At 36.1% G+C, this 24,500-nt stretch overlaps 1 protein-coding gene and 1 pseudogene across 4 annotated transcripts in view; both read right to left on the bottom strand.

The window, feature by feature from the left end:
- LOC145268312 (adenylate cyclase type 9-like) overlaps window positions 1–24,500 on the bottom strand; it is a 429,113-nt gene that overhangs the window by 219,498 nt on the left and 185,115 nt on the right. The gene's annotated exons all lie outside the window — the stretch shown is intronic.
- On the bottom strand, window positions 1,599–1,715 carry LOC145268566 (5S ribosomal RNA; annotated as a pseudogene).

The raw sequence follows: 24,500 nt of genomic DNA, 5'->3' as shown, positions 1-24,500 counted from the left end.
TCTCACACCACGATTCGAACCCAAAACCTTTAGATAATGAACGAACACGCTAATCAACCGACCTAATGCGACATACATAAATCAGGTCATTACATCATCTGGCGCATGCGTAGAACCGCTCGTCGTCACGAGAAGAAAGTTCTTGTTGACCCCCCCCCCCCTTGTCAAAAATTGTCGATTTCGGGGTGAAAAAAAATGAACGTTTTTGGCTAATTTTTCGAACGAAGGATGGGGCTTCGATATGATACAGAGTTTGTGAATTTTCATTGTTTCTGCGAAAGTTTTTAGCAGACACACAAACATACATACATTTTCGCTTTTATATATATAAAAGATAAAGTCATGAAGATTAAAAAAAATAAATCTTCCTAGATTTTTTTACTGGCTTTACTATGCTGAATTTCTAAATTTTGACCTGCAATTATAGTTTTTATTTTTATTGTGTTTTTATTCTTATCTATTATTTTTTAATGAATTTCTCCCTCTTTATTTTTTCTACAATTTCTATTCTTTTGCATATTTCTTGTATTTATTTCTATTCTTTATATTTTTATTCATATTTTTATTTATATTTTTATTTATATTTTTATTTATATTTTTATTTATATGTATTATTTATATTTTTATTTATATTTTTATTTATATGTATTATTCAGCCTCTATATATCTATAGTATTGTTTTTAGTTTTTTTTTTCTTGACTAATGTTCTTATGCCAGAGTTTATATATATATTTTATATATTGCTATTTTATTTTTGATGAAAAGCACTAAGCTTCAAAATACCATGGTCCAAATAGTTTTTCTTTAAAAGTTCATTTTTTTTTTTTTATTGATTGGATGATCAAATAAATTGATTGGATGATCAAATAACTTTTAACTGTCATTAATTATTTCTTGTATTTATATATATATATATATATATATATATATATATATATATATATATATATATATGCATGCACATACATACATATCTATCTATATACATATACACACATATATATATATGATGCCCCTCCCCCTCTCCTGTCTATTTCGACGTATAAGCTCTGTCACAACGATTCAGTTGTTCGGAAATTCATATAGATGATTTGTTTATAGTGGTGAAGACTGTGCAGAACCAACCACACTTTTGATACAACTGCTAGTCTTTGTCAGTGCATTGGCTGCCGCAAGACAGAATACAGTTCACCTCAGGTTTTAACATCAGTTTTCCTTTTTCTAGATGCATTTCTTCACAAAATCTGAGAGTCCATCTCTCCCAGTGGATTAAACTGTGGCCTTCAGGACACCAACCTGGAAATTGCTACGTCTTGGCGCGGTACACATAGCCCCGAGCATCCCCAAATGGTTGTCTATCTGGTACTGACCAGGTTCATCATTGCGTTAATGTTATGCCGTATTACATATATACGTACACACACACGGTAGTTACGTTCAATCTTTACAGACTATGAATACCCACTGTAAGGGTACCTGCACGTAGAATTTTTGTGGCAAGAGTTGCACAATCTCCAACCACATCTCTCCCGAGTCCGTGTTGTTAAATATAAGTGGAAAGTGGAGGTTCAGGACAACTGGAAATAAATGCAGAAAGCACATACAGCACCTAGAATTCCCAAATGGTCACCCATCTGGTACTAGCCAGGCTCCACGTTGCTTAACTTTGGTGATCTGATGAGAACCGGTGTATCAATGTGATTATGCCACACACACACACACAATACCTGAGAAAGAAAAATACTTGATATTTAAAATTTTATAAATCATCGTTACTTGTACCTTGGCCTTCGGGACAAGATCAAAGTGTAGTATCTGTTCTTCGGATGCTGCACTTCCATTTCTTGTTCTCTTTCAGTGGAGGAGAAATCCTTCACGACTGAGACAATTTTTTATTTTTGTACCTTTTCTCCACGTTAAAAAACGACCCTTGTGTCTAACTCTGTCCCGTGGGGAGGCATAGTAAATAGGTACTTGTATTTGCACATGATGTGTGTGTGTGTGTGTGTGTGTGTGAAGGAACATTGGTGAGAGGGGAAAAAACTGTACATACGAGTAAATGGGATGTCTAATTTACATACTGGTTTTAAAATACAGGTTTTAATAAATAACTTCCTCCCTCACTCTCACCCTTCTTCAACACTTGATTTATAACATCCATTGTTTTATCTTCATACACAGAAGCAACAGCTTTGTGTGGAAATTTTATGAGCCACTTCGACTGTCAGATGCAGTGGCAGCAGCAGCAGCAGCAGCTCATTCAGGTGTAATTGAAAGGAACAGTTCCGACACACGGGGGTGGGGGCGGGAATGCTGTTGTTGTAGAAATAAATCTCCTTTCCCTCCAATGACCCTCACGTGCGAGTGGTTTAAGTATAACTTTCCCAACAAAAGAATCCGGGCATTTAATTTTTTTTTTTTTTTTTTTTAATATATAGACAACGGAACAAAAAAGTTGTCAAAAAACAAATATATAACAAATAAATGTTATCAAGGGCAAGATAAGTTACTCGTCTACCTAAGTGGATCAGATTTTAGTGTTTAACTTATTTGAAAACGTTTATTTGGTTCGAAAAACAAGTAGTGTCGAGCGTTACGTGAAAAAAAAAAAAAAAAAAATGGACGCCACAAGAATGTCACTTTCTTGGGGTTTGGAAAAAATTATAAATTAAACAAACTACTGGTAGAAAACCACTTGATATTGAAATTTATTTTTAGTGTCTCATGCTGTTTTTATTTATTTTTTTTAACGAACCTCATGTTCAGAAACATGATACAGTAGAAGTTGCAATACATTGTGTAAAGACCAAAATAAATATTAACTTGGCTAGACCATTTAATTACATTTTCATCAGTAACATTTTGGCTAAGATCAAAATGTATCTGTTCAGTCAGGTTCGGCTGACCAAATGTGGAGGGAAAGGGAAACTATCCACCCTCATGGGACGAAGCAAAAATTATAGACAGAAGAACGGTGAAGAGTAAGACTATTCAAAGAAGCAGCGCATATGCTGAATAATGATCACCTATTAAGCAAACCTAGTATATAGAATTTAACACAACATGGAAAACCATTATACATAAGGTCGGCACTTTGTTGTAAACTTAGGTACCGATGAAGCGAGTACTCGAGCGTATAGCAAAATCCCGACCTTAACCATGACCTTTAAAAATAGTGTGCACCATCCCTAGGTCGAAGATCATCATCATGTCAGGTTTTGTGATAATCGCTTCAGTGATGTGGGTTGTAGGAGAACATATATACATAGGCTATGATCTTGACCTTTGACTTTGGAAAATGGTGTGCACCATCCCTAGGTGGGGTACCATCATGCCATATATATATATATATATATATATATATATATATATATATATATATATATATATATATATTACTACAGATATATATATAAGTAGTACATCAGAAAACAAAAATAGGCTCCTAAAACTCATACTAGAATTAACTGCAGTAGTAGCGTAGTGGATAAAGTACTTAGTTACATTCAATTGTTGAAGGTTCAATCATCAGTGTGGGCGATACTCAAAATACAATTGCGAATTACAGAACTCCTACTCAGTCATGGCTGGTGGAACGAAATTATGCTACCTCCCCTCCTCCCTTGTGGATCAAATAAAGGGTTCTGTTCCCATCTCTTTATGGAGGCGGGGTCAAAGGTGGGTCAACTAAGGTTATTAAATAACATTGATGATGAGACGGTTTTAAATGATATGGGGGGGGGGCGGTTAATACTATTTAAATTATATTTTTTTTATTTTATGATTCTGGGATGATGGGAGGGGGGTTACTTTATTAGTTGAAGAAAGAAAAAAAAGTGATTAAGGTTTCTCTTCTTTCACTAATCTAAGTTTTAATTCCTGCTTGTTGATTCACAAACACGGGAGTCTTTTTCAAAACTCTGAAAACCAGAAAATCTATGAATATCGTAGTCAAGAGAAAAAATATGTAAATGCCTTAAAAGTAGTTTCATGTTGATTTCGTTAAATATTAATTCATATTATCACTAAATATTATTGAATGAGGAATCATTTTGAGTTTAAAAATCATATTTCGTTATTAGATAAACACAACGGCAGTTCAAATTAGGCGGCCATTTTGTTTTGCTTCAGTTTCTTTCACATAAACGTTGACACTTTTCCAGCGTGCTTTCTCAATTTCAGATGCATAAAACAAACTGCATTTTTAATGGAAATGACTCCCCGTTTAGTAATATATAACAAAGCAACAATATAAAACGATTTGTAATGCCTAAGATTTTTTGTTGTTGTTGCATTCTTCCATGGCTGCAATGTTTACAAATTACTCATAGCCATATATATATTCTGAAACTACATTACCCAGGCTCACGTTACTAAATATATTTGGATTAGAATGGAAGCAGCATTATCGCTGGATTTGCATTCACACTGAACATGCACAGTAAAAAAAAAAAAAAAAAAAATGTCAGGGACGCAAATAAGCAATGGTAAAAAAAAAAAAAAAAAAAAAAAAAAAAAAATCTAAAATCAAAATCTAAACCCCTCCCCACTCCTTTACCAACCTGGGAGGCGAGATGCAGCGTGTTCACTCATAATTGCCTAAAAGGAGCAGAATCTCATCTTTTTTTTTTATTGGGTAGGGGTAGAAGGAAATTTACTCTTTATTTAATTAATACTGAAAGTATCAACTGATATGTTTTAATGGAGGCAGGGAGACATTCGCTGATGACATCCAAATTTCCTCCCCTTCCCCTTATTCATGAATCGTTTAAAGTATAGCAAAATAATTTTTTCAAAGAAAGGGTAAAGGATATGAAGCACGGTAAGACAAAATGAAAGAGGAAGAGAAAAAAAACAGGAAAAGAGAGAGAGAGAAAGAGAGAGAGAGGCAGGCAGACAGAAAAAGAATGAGAGAGGGGGTTGAGAGAGATAGAGATGAAAAAAAAAAAAGAAAATTGAGCCAAATTGGGGAAAAATAAAAGCGAAAATAAATAAGATAATCGTGCTTTTATTTTTTTTATTTTTGTAACCCATGCTTGGAGTATTTTTGCTACATCTGGACTAATGCATCTATTACTAGCCTCTCACTCTTAGAGTCTAAAGAGAGTTTCAAATCTAATAGGTCCCATATTGTCAGCCAAGCACCAACCTCCGTCTCATCACCACAATGCCAGATTACTGTGCGTGTTTTACAAGCACGTTAATGGAATGCGCTCTGATAAACTCATAGCACTTGTGCCCCTCGACGTATGAGGTGCCTTCAATCAATTTCCATACTTTTTTTTTGTATGGGCACTTTTATTGATACTACACACAAGAAACTTTAGTCTCCTTCAAAGTAATCTCCTCCGGCTGAAATGCAATCAGTTCCAACAACTTCTGGAAGGCTCCATGGAAGTCTTCTTGTGTGAGTGTGCCAATGTGTGAATGTGCCAATGTGTCAATGTGTCAATGTGCCAATGTGCCTCATCACAGCCTCTTTCATCTTGGTCTCATAACGAGAGCCTTTTAGGTTTTTCTTGAGTTTAGGGAATAATCAAAAGTTACAGGGAGCAAGGTCTGGACTGCGGGATCTGAATTGCTCAGCTTGACCATCTCTGCTATCATGACATTTTTTCTTCTGATCACCTCTGGGATAAATTTTGCGCAAATCTTCCGCATCGTAAGTTCCTTACAAATAACTGCGTGTACAGTTCCCACACTGACATCAAACTGTGCACTTATTGTCTCTATAGACATACGACGGTTCTTATCTATGAAATTATTTATTTCGCCAATCAACTCCGACTTTCTTAATACTCCCACACCTCTCATCCTTCAAACTCCCTGCCTTCCTTGAATCTCTTATGCCACTCAAATACTGATGCGCGATTCATGCAAGATAGTTCAAAAGAAGTCTGAAGCATTCCATACGTTTCTGTGACATTTTTCCAAGTTTAAAACGGAATTTTATTGCATATCATTCTTATAAAGTGTCCTCACGTCTAGACTTCATTTTCGAAATTCACCAGCAGTGACAATCAGGCTTTAGTAGAGTGTATTCCAATTCTTGTTGTAACTGTCTATTTGAACCTGAAATCATAATTCGTCAGTAATCTCATAAGCCGTGTAGCAATAGCATACTAAATTGTCAAGAGTCTATGACAATTTTAAATGCCTACGCACAAAAAAAGCCTGGAAACTTATTGAAAGCATTTCGTACATATTTTTGACTAACCCATCTTTGCTATTGACGATCCTAGATGCTGGAAATCTGTCTAATCTAATAGTTTATTCTTTTGGACGGCTAAACTTTAGAATTTCTCCGTTTCCCTGACTGTATTAACCTGCAGAAGTCTAAATGTAATGTGAACAACCATCTTGCTACTCAACTCTCCAGTCTCCTATTAGATGCGATCTCAGATAGCAGTCCCTTATGTCCAAATAGCAATATGCTTTGTTTGGAGTGAACAAGAAAGCCCCCCCCCCAAAAAAAAAAAAAAAAAAAAAAAATCAATAATAATAAAAAAAGTGACATTCTCCTAAAAAATTGAGAATACACCTCACTGGAAAATATATATATATTTCTTTTGTAATTTTTTTTTTTTAATTTTAAAATTACAAAATAAAAATAAGGTGTTCAAAAGTTGGAGTAGAAAGGGTCCTTATTCATTTCTGTATTATATTAGTATGACCCGAGTATGTTAAAAATTATGTTTTTATGGAAAGTAATTTCAATAAATCCCACTATACTTACAATATACACTGGTAATGCCAAATACATCCTTGGGGTCGAATTGAATATTATAAAAATGCACAAAACAATAAAAAGAAGGTGCTTGGCATTATAAGTAGATATTTATTTAAAAAAATAAATAAATAAATAAAAAATAAAAAAAATAAAGCATTTTAAGTAAAAACCATTATCATATCGGAAGTAGTAATTCCAAAAATTACAAAATTGAGAGAGTAGAAAATCTGCTAGAAGTATTGTTTTTAAAATTAAATAAAAATTTTCGATCCACCATTGTCTCGTTTTGTCAAACGGGACAGAAGAAATTTTTTGGCATTATGAAAAACTAAGAAAAAAAATCACATATCAAAATGATAGCAATTTACTTTTTTTTTCTTTTTTTTTTTTTACAAAGGCATCACCACATTATCAAGGCCCAGAGGCCACTCAAGGATAAGGGTTAAAGAGCGTACAGTAGAAGTTGGTCAATATAGTAATCATTAGTAATGAAAATTTGGTAAATTTAATAACTTATATGGAACGGCTCATCAAGAACTTATTTACTTTAGACTTGAACACAACCATATTGTAGTCAGCCAGAAAGCAGGAAAACGGAAGACAATTCCACAGGCGTGCAGTTCTAAAAAAGAAGCTTTGTTCATGGAATCTACGTTTAGGTTTAGGCACAGATAAAGAGTGGGGGAAATTATTGATAGTGTTTACAGCTAGACGAGTGTTTCTTGTGAAAGTTTGGCGAGGGGGGACCATAGATTGAAGCTCAGTTGAACACTTTCCATGAAAATAATGATACATCAGAGACAAACTCGCAACATCTCTTCTGTGAGATAGAGGTTGCAAGGAGGAGAAAAGGACATCTCCTACGAGGCTACGAAGTCTATTTTGAACTCTATCAAGGCAGGACAAGTCCTTTCTAGCAGCTCCTGCCCAGATGTGGCAACAGTATTCCATCCTTGGACGTACCTGGCTCTTATATAGATAGAGAATAGCATCAGCAGTGAGATATCTACTGGATCGATAGAAAGATCCCACCATTTTTCTAGCGGCCTTGGCAACAGATTTGATATACGTGTTCCATTTAAGATCAGGAGTAACGGTCAAGCCCAGAAGCTTGTCAAAACTTGAGGCCTCCTGAAGACGAGAGCCATTCATTTCAATTGATGACAAATGTGGATTAGAATGTTGATGATGTAAAGAGAGAAGCTTGGTTTTAGATGCATTAAAAGTAACCAGCCACTCCTTTCCCCATTGTACTACGTGCTCAAGATCAGAGGAGAGAGAATTGGAGAGAACTTGGTCGTTTACTGTCTTAGATGTGCTACCATAAATGGTAGTGTCGTCAGCATAAATGTCTACAAATGATGTAAGGATATGATTTGGAAGATCATTAATGTAGATCAGGAAAAGAGTTGGGCCCAGGATGGATCCCTGAGGGACACCGGCATTAATACTGTGAGCTTCTGATTTTTGCCCCTCAACTACTACTCTTATGAACCTATCAGAAAGAAATGATTTAATAATTGGGAAGACTTTTCCAGCTATACCATAGCTAGCGATCTTATGAAGTAACCCTTTATGCCATACCCTATCAAAGGCTTTAGATATGTCAAGAGCAATTGCCCTAGAAAGATTGCCACCGTCGAGAGATTTGCTAATCCTATGCGATATAACTGTAAGGATATCTGCTGTAGATCTAGCAGAACGGAAACCATATTGAGTGTCACTAAGAAGGTTATTTTTGTTGAGATGTTTGATTACTTCTGTATTTAACACAGATTCTAGCAACTTACTTATGACGCACAGGAGACTTATTGGCCTGTACTGAGAGGGGGATGAGCGATCACCTGAATTCTTAAATACAGGGCATACTGATGAGATTTTCCAGGGAGATGGGAAACTATTCTCCTTAAGACAACGTTTAAACAGTTTTGTAAGTATGGGCGCTAGTTCAGGTTGAAGTTTTTTGAATAACGAAATTGCCAATCTATTTTTGTATTTATTTTTTTTTTTTACTCAATTTAATATTTGGAATTTTAATTTCGACAAGACACATGTAATGTTTTTGTTTTTTTGTTCAACATTTAAAAATGCATTTGTTAGATATCCATTTTAATTGTACAAGCGCCAAAACTAAATAAAATGATATAGGCTGTGAGCAGAAGGACGGAGTCTCATTCAAATCCAGTCAAAACCAGATCTTATGTTTTTTTAATTAATTTGTTTTTTAATAAAGAAAAATAAGAATTAATTTAAAACTTCCTAATGACGCGGATCATATATATGTTTTACAAAACATAACTACACAGCAAAAAAAAAAAAAAAAAAAAAAAGTGAAAACATTAAGACTTAACTGTGAGCGGACCTAGATAAAGTAGGTGTCCTTTATTAAAGAATATTCTGGGTTGTATAAACAGTCAAGTGGAGAGAGCACTTTAACACACAATACTACAAAATAAATTGGAACGTACTCAACTGTGCCTCCATTTTGCTTCCCCCCCCCCTCTTTTGCCTTAATTCTTTCCCTTTTCTTTCCAAATCAGATTATTTATATTAAAAAAGAAAAATAATAATGTTAAAATTTCAGCAGGGAGCAACCTAAAAAAAAAAAAAAAAAAAAAAAAAAAAAAAAATGAATACAATTCTTGATAGTTATGTTTCTTAGTTTTTGTTTTTTTTTTTTAACAAAAATAAATTTCCGAATTATTGGACAAATGAATTCGAATAAACTGATCTCAACTAAACCATCACCGAAGCTGCATTATAATAGGCTTCCTTCAATATATGAAACATAAGAATGAATGTTTAAATAAAATAAGACCGATAAAATCCATTTTTAATCTTTTTATATATAAAATAGAACCAGTTTTTCACTCATTTCTTTAATAACCTTAACACCCATGTTAAGAAAATACACATACTTAAATCTGTTCATTCAGTCAATTTTGGCAGGTATTCGTCTATAATTTTTTTTTTTTTTTTTTTTTTTTTTTTTACCAGGGTGATTGTAGAGGTGTTCACTGCTTATCAAGACTCACAGACCACGAGGATAATGGTTAACCCTTTACTGCCAAATTGTACTTTCAAGTCGCCTTTCAAAAAAAAAAAAAAAAACACCTGCATAGGAAATACTAGATAGGGGAGGGGGGGGGCGGCTTTGCTCAATCTAACAAGAGTGAATTCTCTGAATTTCATTTTTCTTTGATAAGCGATTTGGGTGCTCCTTTATTTTGGTGATCTTTGAAACCAACACATTTCATGTGAAAACATTACATACTTATGCGTTATGTCGAAATAAGTATAAACTAGCGGGGTGGGGGCTTTTCCCCGGGCGCAAGTTTTAGTTTCGGGGGGGGGGAGGGGGATAGAGTTTGAAAATATGGAGACAGACAGACAAACATATATATGTAGTCTTTTATATATTAGACTAGCCTGGGTATGTGCCGTTGTCTGGGTATGTATTAAGCAAAAAAAAAAAAAAAAAAAAAAAAAGTGGTAGCAGGCAGGCTTGAACCCATACTGTGAAGGAGGAAAAGAATGTGAAAAAAAAAAAAAATGATGTCTTTGCTGTTGCGTCCATCGCCAAACCGGAAGTGGTGAAGGTTTAAATCAAGGCTAGTCAGTCGAAAAGAGGGGATGACTTTCAAAAATATCGGCGAAAAAGCGACCCCCTCCTTGTAGAAAGTGCCCAGTTGCGGGTGAAGGAATTAATGTTTTTAGCCAATTTTTCGATATTTGTCACTCAAAGGGGCGAGCTTCAAAACCTGTCGTGAAAATCCGTCGCCTCTGTCGAAAATTTTAGGCAGACATATAACCATACATGATGATTGAAACGTCTTGTCAGACGAGAGCCACTCCCTCAGTCACTAAAAGTCCATCTGCCCGAAGATGACTTTTTAGCCCTGCCAGCAACTTGCACACCCTCGAGCAGACATGACACTGAAAACGTTCACTGATTTGTATGAAACTAACAGCAGCGGAACCTGTATCATCGTGGGCTTTCATGTGATTAACAAAACCTGCCTTACACAACAGAGGCAGGTCACACACCTTACAGATCCAGAGATCTCCATGGTTGGGCGTCAAGGTTTGGCATTTCCTACATGCCCTCTTAAACTTCGCTCGGTCTATTTTGGCTGCTTCAAAGTGTTCTGCGCCCCTGTATATCAGTGTCCTCCACTTCTTGCGATCATATATCAACAGGAATATGAAAGCTCACCAGACTCTCCTTGATGCCATCACGAAAATGTTTTTTGGGCTTGTGCTGGGGTCTTTTTCCAAGAAAAAGCTCACCATAGAACAATTGTTTTGGGAGTCGATAGTCTTCAAGCCAGATGAGATGACCCACCCAACGCAACTGGTTCTTTATAACAATGGTAGCAATACTGGTTGTTTTGGCCTTTTTTAAGACATATGTATCAGGGACAAAGCTATGCCACTTTAAACCAAGAAATGTGTCTAAGGCAGTGCTGATGGAACCTCTCGAGCAATTTTATATGTGACCGGTACAAGGTCCAACTTTCAGATGCATAGAGTAGGGATGGTACTACACATGCTTGATATACTGAAATTTTAGTTGTCAGAGTTAGATCACTGTCAGACCAGACTATCTTGTAACCTTCCAAAAGCATCAGATGCCTTGCTGATTCTCTGTCTTATTTCTGCATTAAGAGTGCCATCATTTGATAAGGCACTCCCAAGGAAGAGGAAATTTTTTACAACTTCAAGGCGCTTTCCAAAGACGAAGATCTCAGGTTCCACATACAGATCAGCGGGAGTGTACATGACTTTAGTTTTCTTAATGCTAACTGTCAGTCCGAAGCAGGTACAAACATTTGTAAAGAGATCCATCACTAGTTGCATATCTACTGGGGAGTGTGTTACCAGGTCAGCATCATCAGCATACAACAGTTCCCTAACAAGTCCATCACTAACAAGTGTTTTGGCTTGGAATCTGAGGTGGAACACCTTTCCAGTCATTCGAAATCTAATATAATATAAAACAATCGTGGAAACCATACCAGAGCACAGCAGTCAAATAGAGCGAAAACAATGTTGGTGCAGCTATATCACCCTGCTTTACACTATTATCAATGGAGAATTCTTCCGAAAGCCGACCATTGAAGTTGACGCGACCTTTCATACTACGATGAAGTTGTTTGAACTTGTCTGTAAAAGCAGGTGTACAGCCAAATTTTTCCAGCACTTTCTAGAGAGCCTCATGGTTGACTGCGTCAAACGCCTTGGTTAAGTCCACAAACACCTGGCAAAGAGGCATACGCTGTTCAATACATTTTTCCAAGAGCTGTCTAGCAGAAAACACCATATCCACAGTTCCTCACCCACCTCTAAAACCAGACTGGGATTCTGGAAAGATATTAGGATATATACTTTTCCAATCGGTTTAGCAAGAGCCGTGCAAATACCTTTCCAACCGCACTCAGCGAGATACCTCGATAATTTCCACAATAATTTTCACAATCAGATCTTGTACCCTTTCCTTCATACAACATAACCAAGATGGCATCTACGCAATCTTGGGCAACCGGATCACCGTGCCATACTTACAGTATCAAAGAGTGGACCACACAATGTACATTGACATCACCATGTATCAGCAGCTCAATAGGGATGCCATCCAGCCCAGGGTCATTGTTCGAGTTTATCTGTTTTATGCAGTCAACTGTTTCCACAAGAGTTGGTTCAACATCAAGTTCCGGAACATTGAGGGATACTTTCTATTGCAGCAACATCAACATTGGATGGGTTATGAAAAAGATCATGAAAGTGTTCATGCCATCGATGCTTAATTTCATCTGAGGTTTTCAGCAAGGTTTTCCCGTCCTTTGCCAGGAGTGGTGTAGTTGAAGAGGATTTCGGACCATAAGCCTGATGAAGCAGAGTGTAGAATGTCTTGACATCTCTATGATCGTAGGCAGTCTGTATCTCCCTGGAGATGTTTTTTTTTTATTTGGCGCACACAACACTGAACCTCACTCTGCACAGAAGAAAAGTGGGCAGCGAGCGCTGGCTTGTTCAGAGGTAAAAAGTTGAGAAATTTCAAATAAGCTTTCCGCTTTCTATCAATTTGAGGGTTAATTTGATTGAAATTATCAGCAAACCAATCTCGATGTCTGGAAACCTTAAATCCAAGAGCTTCAGCACCTTTTTGGTATATTGTATCTCTTACTGTCTCCCAATCACAATCTGAGAAATCCACCTGGTTGAAAGCAGATTTCAAGGAACTTCGTATGACTGGATCCTTCAATTTGGAAACATCAATATATTTAGGCACTTTGATACCATTGAAATGGCTTTTTTTGCGAACTGTAATTCTCAGTTTAGCTCTGACCATTAAATGATCAGTACCACAGTCAGCACCACGCATTACTCTAACTTTGCAAAAATGTCCAAGATCACCACGTCTACACAGTATGTAATCAAGCAAATGCCCATGTTTAGATTGTGGATGGAACCAGGTCTCCTTGTTTTTCTAGTGGGAAAAAGTGTTGGTGATAAGATTTAGTCCACTGCAGAGATGGAAAAGCAGTATACCATTTGAATTGACTCTACCAATGCCATATGGATGCAACGGAGACCAAATCTCATTGTCTGATCCAACCCGTGCATTGAAGTCACCAAGAACCACCATACTCTCAGCGCTTGGCAAACCGGTGATAACAGATCTAAGCATATGATAAAAGGAAGTCAAATCATCTTCAGACGAAATAAGAGTCGGCGCATAGACAGAAAGAACATTCATGTAATGACCAGCAGCAAGGGGCATTCTCAATATCATTGCATGGTCATTTATGCCTACTGGCTGTTCGATCTTGTCAATTAAGGAGTTCTTAACTGCAAAGCCAACGCCTCTCCTTTTCAGCTCTACCAGACCAGAAGATCGTGTAGCCCGACTCACTCAACCAGTTGATCCTCACCTGCGAAATGTGTCTCAAAGAGTGCAGCAATGTCTATATTGTATCTTTGCAATTCCTTAGTCAAAATTGCAGTCTTCCGTTCTAGTCTTTTACCATTGTCAATAAGTGTTCCCACATTCCAGCAACAGAGCTGGAGTGGGTGTCGTTTAGCATAATATCTTTTCTTGTTAATATGGACAGTCATCGCCAATAGGATTTTAATTTTTTTTTTTGACAAATGTCTGAGGAAGTATCTGTACAAAGATGTTATTACAGAGATTTAGCTTTGTACGACAGCTAGTCTCTCTCGGTTCAAAATGTTGATATCCAGCAACAAGCAAGAGCAAGATAGCCAGCAGCAAATCAAACTGCAGACCAGCTTAATGCGGGTACTGGTCTTCCATTTTATGTTTTTTTTTTTTAAATCAGAGATTTGCTTCTAGAGAGGTTGCCTTGACTATGGCTTTCTGGAGCCCACTCCACCCCAGATAAACAAATCCAACGCATGCAACATGTGAAGCAAAGCAGTCATGAATCTTGGTATTTTTTTTTTGTTGTTTTTTTTTTAAATTGAGAGAAGCGTTTAAAAACGGTATAATTCCTCAATGATCCTGACGACAATGTTTACAATTCAATGAGAACACACGATAATAAAAATAAAAACAAATCCAACACATGCAATATATAAAAACAAAGCAGTCATGAATCTCGGTGTTTTTTATTTTTTTTAAATAAACATACATACATACAAACATACATACATACATTTAAACAGACAGGTGAGATTTATATTATAGATTACAAAAAAAGAAATGACCAATAGAAAAATAATTACAAGTAAAAATAGAATTTATTGAATTATTGAGTTTTAGCATATGTTTTAATTTGGAAGAATTGTGTAATCAATCCAGTATGATGAACAGACTTATCTCCCTAGACTTAAATTAAGGGTCCGCCATTTTTTTCATATAAAATGGCGGAACGTAATTGTGGATGATTTTTTTTGTTAAAATAAATCCAGCACATCTACTGAATCATTTATTTAAAAGTTTTGAAATTTATACTAATTTCGGTATGACACGCAAGTACGTGATGTTTTCATCTGAAATGCGTTGGTTTAAAAGATCATCTTATACAGGCACCAAATTATACCCAGGATGAGGTTTGAACACAGCCTATATAACTAATTTACACAAGCACCGCGATTTGCCTAAAACAAAAAATAGTGACAAAAACAGATGGTCACATTCAAAGCTGCCAAGACCAATCTTGTTTCCTTCAATAATTACAAGAAACCTTCTCTACCATCAATAGCTATGGCTAAAGATACATTACGTGAAAGTACTTCTTTTAAATTCCCCGGCTTTATTCCTCGGTTTATCTATTCCAACTCGTGTTCCCTGTGAGCGTTAAGCTCACAGGGAACATGAGTTGGAACAGATAAACCGAGAGCATTGCCAGGGCCGCTGCGAGGAAGGTGGGCTCTCTTTACCATGCTAGAAAGTTACTTACATCTGAAAGTATCCGGTACCTCTACAAGGTTACTATTCGCCCATGTATGGAGTATTGTAGTCACATTTGGGTTGGTGCATCTCCTACTAGTCTCACTCCTGGACAAGGTTCAAAAGAGAGTCGTCAACCTTATAGGTCCTGAACTGTTATTTAAGATTCAACCTCTGTCCCATCGATGAAATATTGTATTCCTCTGCCTTTTTTACAAGTATTTTAATGGAGGATGCTCCGATGAACTACAAGCCCTTGTAACCGCCTCGACGTAAATACCCCAAAAAACCTGAACAGAAGCCCCACCTATACACAGACATCCCTAGATGTAAAAAAGCCTTCTACTCTAATAGTTTCTTCTCCAGAACTGCTAGACTTTAGAATTCCCTCCCGGGTTCATGCTTCCCCAACGGTACGGTACTGACATGCAGAAGTTCAAGTGTAATGTGAACAGACATCTTGCTGCTCAACTCCCTACATTTTATCCTTGCAACATGTCCCTGATAGTAGCCTTCTATATCAAAGTGGCACTGTGCCATGTCTGGTGTAAAAATGTGAAAATGTAAAAAAAAAAAAAAGGCACGTGACCTACTTATCCAATAACGTTTCTATAACAAACTTTATAATCTCAGTATTAATACAGCGCTTGTGTGTTGGCCAAAAATGATAAGACGCCAGTCTTTAAGACGCAATTCTGCTGATTTTAATTCCTGGCAGAGGATGAAAAATCTTTTTCAATTTTTTTTTTTTTACCGTCATATTTTTATATTTCATAGTGGGATGGGAAGGGGGGGGGGAATAAATGGTTAATTTTTAAAAAAATTTTTATATGAAGAGGAACAAAATATATTTTTTTTTACATTTATTCATGATACAAATAAGGTTGTTTCGTAATTGAGACGAAGATTGATAATTCGTATTATTTGGATTATTCTGACTACTGTTCTCATCTTGATTGTTATGTGGTAATCTGTAGTAATATCTGTTGCTAAGTAGTAAGATTGTACATTTTAATACAAAAAATAGGCTTAAGGCTACGAAAATACATACTAGAATTGTTCACAAGGACTCGTGGCATAGTGGTAAAATTCAGTTGTAAAAGTTACACTTGTTAATAATGACCAAGATCTCTCAGCGGCTCTCTCCTCAGACCTTGAGCATGTGGTGCAATAGGGCAAAAAGTGGCTGGTTAATTTTAACGCAGTCAAAACTAAGCTTCTATTTTTTCACCATAAATGCTCTGACCGCCACCTGGCCACAATTGATATGAATGGCTCTTGTCTAAAACAGGCTCCCTTTTTTGACAAACTTCTGGGTTTGACCTTTACTTCTACTTGAAATAAAAAAAAAAATCTGTTACCAAAGTTGTTGGAAAACTGGTTGTGTCATTTTACCGCTCCAGTAGGTACCTAACTCTTAACAAAATTTTTTTTTTTTTTTTTTTTTTTTACATATAGGCACCACCACCACTCAAGAGTGTACAGCAGTCAATTGGACAATATAGTAATCGTTAGTAATGGAAATTCAGTAAATTTGTTAACCCAGGTGGAAAGGCTCTCAAGAACCCGCCCACGCTGAACATGAAGACAACCCTATTGAAGTCAGACGGAAAGTAGGCAAACGGAAGACAGTTCCACAGGTGCGCAGCTCCAAGAAAGAAACTTTGTTTATGGGATCTATGTTTAGGTTTAGGTACAGATAAAGAGTGGGGGAAATTATTGATAGTGTTTTCAGCTAGACAAGTGTTTCTTGTGAAAGTTTTGCAAGGGGGGGGGCCATAGATTGGAGCTCAGACGAACATTTTCCATGAAAATAACGATACAGCAAAGACAGACTTGGAACATCTCTTCTGTGAGAAAGAGGTTGCAGGGAGGAGAAAAGGGCATCCCCTACTCCTGCCCAGATGTAGCAAGGATACTCAATCCTTGGGCGTACCTGGCTCTTATATACAATCACCTACTTGTATAAGAAGTGACATATGTCCTAAAATACTGAGTACTGTTACCATATCTGGGCGGCAGCTGCTCTAAGCATCCTATCCTATCTTCACAAGGTCCAAAACTATATCTGGGCGGCAGCTGCTCTAAGCATCCTATCCTATCTTCACAAGGTCCAAAACCATATCTGGGCGGCAGCTGCTCTAAGCATCCTATCCTATCTTCACAAGGTCCAAAACCTAGTAGATTATGCCCTTTTTCTTTCCTGCAACTTCTTCCGTACAGAAGAAATGTCTGCCCTATCATTATTTTCATGGCAAGTGCTCGTCTGAGCTCCAATCTATGCCCCTCTCTTGCTAAACTTCCACAAAAAACACTCATCCAGCTACAACGACCATCAACAGTTTCCCCCCTCTCAATCTGTGCCTAAATTTAAACGCAAATTCCATGAACAAAGTTTCTTTCCTAGAATTGCCCATCTTTGGAACTGTTCTGCTGGCCTGCTTTCCAGCTGACTACAATATGGTTGTCTTCAAGTCCAATGTAAACAATAAACTTCTCAAAGAGAAAAGGTAAAGCCTAGAAGAGTGGACCACCTAGAACTGCACGGGATCAGCGATATGCTGCAATCAACAGTGAAAAGGCTATTTCAGAAATGGCAGAGATTCTGATTTTGGTGCAAGACCAAAAATGCCCAGCACTATTATTGCTGATGCTGAACAGTCAACAATAAATGGAAACTCTGGCAATGTGACAGCATCAGTGGATGATATCAAGCAATCAAAATATATCCGTTTTAACAGAATCGTATTCCAGCCGATAGCTATGTAAACGGATGAAGAGAATAATCTGCAATGCTCAACTTCCTTAGCATCTTGGGACCATCACGAGTTGACTTGGTTCTTTGAGCATCTCTCTTATTCAAGGGAACACTAAGTCTGCTCTCAACCTTACAAGCAAACAAAACGTCTGATCAAAATTCTTGGCGTTTTTGAGAATTATGTAAAGTTTTTTTTTAATAAAGTGTTTAAATACAATCAGCTAATCAGCTTTAAGATGACCAGTTTCCATGAAAACGTGAAATTCATAAAATCAACAATTTTTTTTTTAAACACTAAAATGACTTTCAAAGCGATATGTCAATATGACCTCTCCTTTCTCATGTTAAGAACAGCTTTCTATTTATTTCTTCCGTGCTAAGAACGGCTTTCTATTTATTTCTCCCGTGCTAAGAAGGGATTGCTATTTATTTCTTCCATGCTAAAAATGGCTTTCTATTTAGAGAGTCATTCTTAACATAGGGAAAGGAGGGTATGCTACATCTTGATTAATTGCCTGATAATCTTCATACAGCATAATAATGTTGACACAATGGTTCCCGTCAGATGACCCAAGTTAAGCAACATTGAGTCTGGTCATTACTAAAATGGGTGACCAATTTGGTCATTCCAGGCATTGTATGTAAGAGGATGTCGACACCTCTCTGCAAGAGTTGCAAAAACCTAACGTCGTTATCTCCCCTAATGCGACTGGGGACCGCTTGTTAATTTCATACTCCCATGGAACTTCCTCCTTTGGAAGAAGCTGGTTAAACCCAGATAGGGTTAGAGCCGTTTCACACACACACAATCTTCACTTCGGCATCTTGTGGCTGCTTATGTAATTTGCCAGAAGATGTCAACGTGAAATTGCTGGAGATGAGGTCTTGAACTGAAAAAGTACTATAAGCAATAATAAAACAACCGGTGAATATTCCCATGACGTGTCAGAATTGAACCCAAGGGAAATAATTCATGCATAACTATATTGAGGCACTAGTTCCCATTAAATCACCCAAGTTAAGTGAGATGGAGCCTGGCCAGTACCAGATGGGTGACCATTTGAAAATGCTAGGCACTGTATGTCATCCTCCCATGACCTGAATATACATGCAGCTGAGGACCACTTCTGAATTTGATATTCCCTGTAAAGTTCCTCCTTCAGAGGAAGCTGGCAGTTCAACTAGGGATAATACATCAATTATTACTAGGACTGTGACAGCAAAATATTCTTTTCATTGTTTTGACTCTTGAGTATATATCCGCTAACATCTTATATATTTTTTTTTATATAGACTGATGTGGTTTTCGGTTGATTAACTGTCTAACGGAGTCAGTTAAATACTCGAGAATCAAAAGAATGAAAAGAATATGCTGCTGTCACAACCGTAGTTACTAATAATCAAAAATAATTTATGCATATTTCTTTATATGTCTTTAATATTGAACTGTATGAACTTAGGTGAACCAATGAAGAATCCAAATATACAATTTTTTACACATTTATACTTAGTAATAATATAACCAGACAAGCTGCAAAATCCCATACAGCAAAGTTTCTGACGTTTCTGAATTTTTTAGATGAGGATTGGTTATTTGTATTATTATTCATCGGACTACTGTTCTCATCTTGAGTGTGAAGTAAATAAAGGGTTCCGCTCGAAATTCCACCCAAATTCCTGAGTTCGACAGAAACATTCCCGAGTTCGACAAGATACACCTGAAGAAGGTCGGAGGTTATATCGACCAAAACGTTGTGAAAATCACAGTTAAGATGAGAACAGTAGTACGATGAATAATAATACAAGCAAAGTCTCTATCTTACTAGTTTCTTCTATTGAACAGATAGACTTTGGAATTCCCTCTGTTTCCTGCACCTCTGATTGCACTAACCTGCTAATGTTTAAATGTAATATAAACAAACATTTCATTGCTCCACTCCCCATAGTTCTTTGTCAGATACAATCTCAAAGAGTGGCCCCTTACATCCCAAGTGGCAATATGTCTTGTTTGGGATGAAAAAGAGTACTGACATGGGAATCTTCTCTACTGATGCCATCCTTTTCGATTCAGAAGCACCCTGACCCTAATGTAAAACATTCCACTGCCTGAGAATAGGAACTGAGATATAAAAATTCAGACGGAGCAACAAAACTCACCCAACCGTCTGCGAATGTAATGAGGACATTACGATGCAACGCTGTCTTTTCTGTCATCTACTGCGCAATTGGTGCCGCTTGAAAAATCTTGCAGAATACAACAATAATGCAAAACACTACGTAAAAATGTGGGGTAACTGATTTATCACCACCTGCTTCAAAGACATGTAAAGTAATTTTTTTTTTTTAAATGGAAATCGCTTGAGACAAGGCACGAAGCCATTTGATGTAAAGAGCTAACAAGAATGAAAGCTGATTATCCCAAGGACAGGAGATGCCTATTGACCCCAGTCTTGAAAAGACCAAGGCTGTAGGTAGAAAGATAACTGTGAGCAGGGAGAGAATTCCACAAGCTTGTAGTTCTTGGAAAGAATCTACTAGAATAAGAAGCTGTGTTACAATGAGGTATCAAAACAGCAAATTGATAAAGATCACTAGACCAACACATCAAACGAGCTGAAACAAAGGAAGCAGGAAATAGATCAGACAATTCTGAGGAACACATGCCAAAATAGTATTTATAGAAAAGACTGAGACTATCAACATCACGTCTGTGAGATAGAGGTTGCAGTGAAGAAGAAAGTGGGAGTTAAATTACAGATACGTTTCTGCAGTTTATCAAGAACCCTCAAATGGGACAGAGATTCATTAGCCCAAATATGACAATACTCCATACATGGTTTGATAGTAGATTTGTAGAGATGGAGAATAGAGTCAGGTGTGAGAAAGTTTTTAGAGCGAGAGAGAATCAATTTTACAAGAAGCAGAAAGAGCAATGGATTTAATATAATCTTTCTAAAGTTCTATGCATATTGTTTGGATTGAATTTATACATTGATTATTTTTTCATATATATCTTTTTATTTAATTTAAATGTATGTTATAAATATCTTAGTAATTTATATTTTCATAATCAGCAGTGCTAACACTCTGGTGGTTAATAATGACAAAAGTTCCCTAAACTTAATCCATTCACTATTAATACTTGTAATCTCACTAGTACTTGCTCCTCCCTATGCTCCAATGCTATGGTTAAGGTAACAAAATTTCTCAACAATGCCAACAAGTTAACCATCCAAATATATTCCTCCACATAACTGATTGCTGTTTTTTTACATGGTTTTCTGTTATTGATTGTAGATTTGTTTTATGTTTAGCAGGTGCCCCGGGAATGACGTCAAAGGAAAATCGGTCAGATCCTGGACCCAGGTGCCCGGGAATGACGTCAAAAAAGTCAAAATGGGGGATGCACAATACCTGGAAATTATGTCAGCGAAACTAACCAACATTTCAAGACAATGTGCGGTGGAATGTTTTTGACGTCATCTGTACCAATAAAACAGAGGGGCAGATAACAGGCAGAAGAGAACTACAGCGATGGGCAAGATAAGCGACATTTTTCTTCACTGATCTTTGCTATGTGCACCTTCCCTGATGTCCTGTCATTCTGTAATCGATTATTTATATTTGGAGGGTGTTTATGACTTAGTTTAAAAAAGAGGTTATTACATATTTATTTTATTTCTTAACTAGCGGGGGTACCCGGCGTTGCCCGAGTGTTTGTTTCCGGGACGGGGGGAGTTTTAAAAAATGTTATGGTAGGTAAGTAGGAAGGATCAAACCCGGAGTCATGAGTAAAAGTAGGAAAATAAAGTGTGAAAAAAAAAAAAAACAAAAAAAACATCTGCAACGTTAACAGTTCGGCCACCAAGAAAAGTCCATTCCAGTTGTTTAGGAAAAAAAACAAAAAAAAACGACTACGGTAGGTCGGCGCGAACGTGAAAATATAATGTGAATTGTCCAGCACGCTAACCACTACGCCACAGAGCACTGCAGCTTAGTTTAGTGATTTTAAATAACTTCACATGAAAGAACTACAAAGCCAAACCGGTGTTCTCTTCTCAACTGTTCCTTGTGAACGATCCCCAAACGGTGTTAAGTGGTGGCAGGGTGAGGAGGAATTTATTAGAGAGAAAATATTTTACCACTTCCATTGATCTTAACCGATTTTGGCCGTGACTTCTCAGCAGAAAAAGTATAGAAATCTAAGATTATCGAGGAATTTGAGAAATAAGCCTATAACACACCTCAGATATTGTTCTGCCGTTTGTGCATATTATATTTGCATGAGATATCTTGATTTTTAATCCTATTAAGGTCAAAATCCGGCGGGAAAAAATGAGTTCATTTTATTTATATAGAGATTATGAGATTCGATAGTTAAGTTGGAGTGCCGAGTCCCTTACAGAAAAAAAAAAAAAACAGCTTCGATTTATGGTTATTAATAATGGTAAACATTTTTTATTTACTTCTTCAGTACCTCGGCAAATGAAGACAAATTGGGAAAGAATGAAAAAAAAAGGGGGGGGAGGTTTAAATAGTTTTTATATCATTATTTCAATAGGTAGACACCTTAAGGGATAGATAAGATTTATCATAAGAATTTTTTCTCCTTTTCTTTTTTCAAAAAGTTTCTTGCGAGCAATCTATATAATCAGTGACCATCTGTACATGTCCTCATACTAACTCAAATTCCAATTAGTTGCTATTGAAAATGACAATGTTTTTCGCAAGTAATTTGCAAGCTGTCACCAAATATAAAAAATCTAGAAACTTGAACTTGTCATTAGTTTTTTTTTTTTTTTTTTTTTAACCAGCAGTTAAGAATTTATTCTCCCTTTTTATTTATAGGTATATAAAAAGTATATATAGGTCAAACATAAAAGATGGCGGCCACTTAAAAGTAAGTATAAACCTCAGTGAAATTCATTTCATGGATGCCCAGAGAAAAATATTTCCAATGAATAGTTTACACGCACGAAAAAAAAGAAAAATTCGAAAAGAAATCAACGAATTCAAAATAAAAACAAAACAAATAACGCTTCTATTTAACGTGCTAAGAAATTCAGTTGAATTATTTCTATTATATAAAAATCTGTTTGTGTGTGTGAGTTCCTTCCTCATAGGTTCCGAAACGTCTGAGCCCATCTTTTGCAAATTTCACACAAAGGTAATTTATATGTCTGGTAGTGTTCTTAGATATGTTTTGTATAGAAATTCATCCGATAACTATCAGAAATCGAAAAAATCAGATCCTAAAAATACTCATTCTTTCTTATATATATAAGAAAAATTTGCAGGTGAATATTTTACATTACACCGGCCAAGGGAGATAATAAAATCTCAGCAAATCATTTCTTAAAAAGAAACAGATTCATTGACATCTGCAGATATAGCTCAGTGGTAGAGCATTTGACTACAGATTAAATGATTCCGTATTCAAGCCCGAGTGTACCTCACTATTTGATTAAAAAAATTTTTTATTAATAAATTCAATTTATGATAAAAAAAGAGAGGTACTATTCAAAATCGACATAAATCATTTCTTTGTTCGCAGATTTTAAAACTAAACATCAGAAATGACTTTACCATGGCATTCATCGTCAAGCCAAAATATCAGCTGCCGTGATATTCTAAACAAACAGACGCAATTTGATAAACGACATCATCATTTTTTTTAAATTTTTATTTATTTATTTTTTGTTGTGAATTATTCCTCATAATATATAATCTATAATATAAATCTCTACCTGGATAAGTTTTGTGTGTGTTTTAACGGAATCTAATCTTTTATTTGGTTTGAAAAAAAAAAAAAAAAAAGAACTAGTGTTGAACTAATAAGTTAAACAGGCAATCAAGATGGCTGACACAAACACACTGTCTTTGGAGCGTCAAAAATGATTTAAAATTTGAAAAAATAAACAAAATACTGATAGAAATCCACCCAATAAGTATCATTGTAATACTTCCTGACACTTATTGGGTGGATTTTTATCATTATTTTTTTTTTCTGGATTTTTTAAACCATTTTTGACGCTCCATAGACGGTATGTTTTCGTCAGCCATTGCCTGTTTAACTCATCAGCTTAACACTAGTTTTTTTTTTCGAACCAAATAAAATGTTTAGATTCCATTAAAACACACACAAAACTTATTCAGGTAGGTAGAAGAGTAACTTATCTGGCCTTTGATGACATTCGTTTGTTATATATTTGAATTTTGGACCACTTTTTCGATTGTTGGCTTCTCTTATTGTTCTGCCTAATACACCTATTTTTTTTCTGTAATTTTTAAAGATGCCGTACCATTGCATTGTACCAAATTACAGAAAAGATTAAAAAAAATGGCCCAAAAGTGATTTTATTTTCATTTCAGAAAGACGGAGTTATTTTACATTTGGATACATACAATTAAAAAATATTTTCTTGTCAAGTGAATATAGCAAAGGAAGATTGGGAGGGGGATTATTGATAGCGGTTTCCACTGTGGAAGGGGAGTGATTTAGGGAAGGAGAACAATAGGGGAGGAATTGGAAGGGGAAGAAAATGTTTGTTAACATTACATTTAAATTCCTGCATGTTGAGATTGTTGGAAGAAA

The sequence above is a fragment of the Euprymna scolopes genome, chromosome 43 (genome assembly GCF_053919585.1).
Source record: "Euprymna scolopes isolate OS-2025 chromosome 43, ASM5391958v1, whole genome shotgun sequence".
NCBI lineage: Eukaryota > Metazoa > Mollusca > Cephalopoda > Sepiida > Sepiolidae > Euprymna > Euprymna scolopes.
The sequence above is the reverse complement of the archived record's forward strand: the minus strand, read 5'-3'. Positions and strand labels throughout refer to the sequence as shown.